This window comes from Ostrinia furnacalis, unplaced genomic scaffold (genome assembly GCF_004193835.3).
Source record: "Ostrinia furnacalis isolate ACB-3 unplaced genomic scaffold, ASM419383v2 OfSCF7487, whole genome shotgun sequence".
Taxonomy (NCBI): Eukaryota; Metazoa; Arthropoda; class Insecta; order Lepidoptera; family Crambidae; genus Ostrinia; species Ostrinia furnacalis.
Genome location: NW_021137726.1, coordinates 6,585 through 9,414, shown reverse-complemented (window position 1 = coordinate 9,414; position 2,830 = coordinate 6,585). Strand labels below are relative to the sequence as shown.

The following is a 2,830-nucleotide window of genomic DNA, read 5'->3' as shown; positions in this document are numbered from 1 at the left end:
CAAAAGCTAGTTATAAATAAAGGCCTAGTGAGCATTATTAAAATACTTTATCTACCTACTTCAAGTGGAGTCAGCGTAAATCCGGCATTTAACTTTAGTAAAAAGGAGTTGAAGATACTTCTGCAGTGTTAATTAATAAACGAATGAGGGTGATAATTATTCTTACTGCACCTTCTTTTACTGTGGCCTCTCCTTGAAGGCGTCAAGAATTTACTGTTATTTCGCGTTGAATCAAAATGTTCCATCGAATATTTATAGTGGAGATGGCGTGTGATAATTCTTCCCTGTTGACTTTATGGGGTTTGCTCATGCAACTATAGTATTTGCGGCGAACATGAACAAATTGAATAAGAGATTTAGAATTATGTTGTTCTGTGATTTTGTTTTATTGCGCGCTATGTATAACTTAACTGAAGGTCTCCTGCTAAAATAAATTTTGTTTTTATTTAGAATATACTTACAGGTGTAGAGTTGATATAACTTTTATACTTTTGGCTGAGTTTTTTTGCGGCGATTCCTCTCGTCACTTGCTAAATGGTGGTCTTGAAACGCTAGTCATGGAAAGACATGTTGTCAGTTTCAGTTTTCACCTTTTATTATTGACAGGTATAATATTTTAGGTACAGTCGCCAGCACATTAAACTACACATTTTTGTTGCAAAAAACAGCCATATCGCATAATAGTCCACTCAAAAAGTGACCGAAAAGGGGGTGAAGTGTGTACAACTGCTTTTTTGAGTGGACCATAAAGATGTCTCAGTGTTTATATTGAATTGCGTTCAACACCCTACGTTACACTCTATATCTGACTTTCCTTCGGTGATCAAACACAAAAGCAAGCATTGATGTAGTGATGTAACGCAAAAAGCCGCAAGCAGTGAGGTGACGTGACATTAAATATTACCGAAACGGTACCTCTTAACCAAACCCATTCAGGGCAAAGAAAGCAGGCATATATCTAACTTTTTGTATAACAATACATATTATGTGGGGTCAGACACAAGGGCGAGCCGTATTGTAGCTTGTGTAATCAAACGCCTTTGTCGGTAAAAAGGATTTTAAATATTTAATACCTTAATTTTGGAAGAAAGAATAGATTTTCCATTGAGAGGTTTTGGTGCCTTTGTAAATGTGTGAAAGGTCTCTGTAAATTATTAATTTTACTGCCTAGGGCTAGGGTTCTCTACAAGCTTACCAAATACAAAACCTTTGTGTATTATAAAATACAGTAGGCACTCAGATAATATAAGTGGCTTACCTTAGGTGTTATCTGTTCATGCAATAACTAAAAATTTATTTCAAGTTTTTTTCTTAACTATACAGGGTGTTTTTTACCTAACACCCTGTAGAGCTATATCGCCTAAAAACCGAGTAATAAAAGTGAGGCACTTAAAACTAAATAAAGCCACTAAATTCTGTCAGTCGACCAAGTCAAATACCAGCGTACTTTATTCGAAGCGTTTATATCTGGGGGCACGGCAGTGCCCCCGCCAAGTCGAGCGCGAAGCAAACACTGCCGTACCATCCTTTACTGGAACCATTTCGCCGCATTTTCAGGCAACTATTTGAGAACCTCTGGATAAGACCAGAACGCAGAAATTTTCGTCATCTAGTAAGCTATAATCACGTACTTAAAATCCAAAATTTCAAGTCTGTTGGTCATTTAGTTCCGAAGTTAAGCGAAAGCAAAGTTTCGCATTTACGACACTCACTCACTGATAATCATCAAAATAGAACTAGTACTTCCCATAAACTCAGAGAGCTGAAATTTGGTACAGAGTTAGGGTTTAATGGCCACATAAAGGGAAAACTATAAAAACTAGGAAAATCGAAGATCTGGAGTAACACCACATTCATAATTGTATGATTATCTTAATAAAGATTGTTCAACGGCCAAGTCACACAACATTAACTATAATAATAAAGAAATCGCAGTAAGGAACCATAGACTTGGCACGACTTTGTCTAGATTTCATTACTTTTTAGAGATAAACAAGCAGCTCCATCGAGACTTGGCTAGTTTTTTACAGAATGTTTTTGGTGGGATGAAAACTATTCATCTAGGACTCTAAGGCTGGGTTGCACCACCTTTTTTTAAATTTATTTAGTCGCAACCAAACCTCTCTGGCAGGTTTATTTCTGCCAATGTCGAGTGAAAAATTACAATAATGTTATCAATAGAACGTGGGTGTTTCAGTTCTATTGATTTTTCATGGATTCCGTGGAGTTACTTTGACTGTAACAAACGTCAGCATTAGGCTGAGTTGCAACACCTAACTTTGACCGTAACTATGACGATAACCGGTGTTTTTTGTATGGAGTTTGACAGATTTTTGACGTTTGTCAAAGTTAAAGTAGGATGGTGCAACCCAGCCTTAGTGTTATGAGTGTAACATATAACACATTTTATCACCAATTTGTAATTTAATAAATTTTCTATCGCTATCTCGTCTTAGAACGAGTACGCTACACGTAATTTGGCTCTACTCGGTACCCGTCCCTGTGGCGCAGAGGATAGCGCGTTGGACTTCTAATCCAAAGGTCGTGGGTTCGATCCCCACCAGGGATGCTATCATTGAACATTATGCCTTTGTATCATTTAAAAGCAGTTTTGCTATTGGTACTTTCAGAATAATATGCAGTATTTGCATTTTGTTACAGTTTTGATTTTAGTGTTGTAATTATTTTGACAAGTCAAACAAAAAGAACGCAACATTTTTATTTCAGCTTTATACAATCGTAATTTATAAGTTTTCCTTACCAAAGCTTCTAAAATTGATTGATTTTTGGAATAATAATAAAAGCATTTAAAGTGCTTTGACTTTTGGCA

The 2,830-nt window shown here is 36.3% G+C and overlaps 1 non-coding gene across 1 annotated transcript; it reads left to right on the top strand.

Annotated features, from left to right (window-relative positions):
• Positions 1 to 2,496: 2,496 nt before the first annotated feature.
• TRNAR-UCU (transfer RNA arginine (anticodon UCU)) lies at positions 2,497 to 2,569 on the top strand. Its single transcript has one exon. It is a non-coding gene; the product is annotated as a tRNA-Arg (tRNA).
• The last annotated feature ends 261 nt before the right edge of the window (positions 2,570 to 2,830 follow it).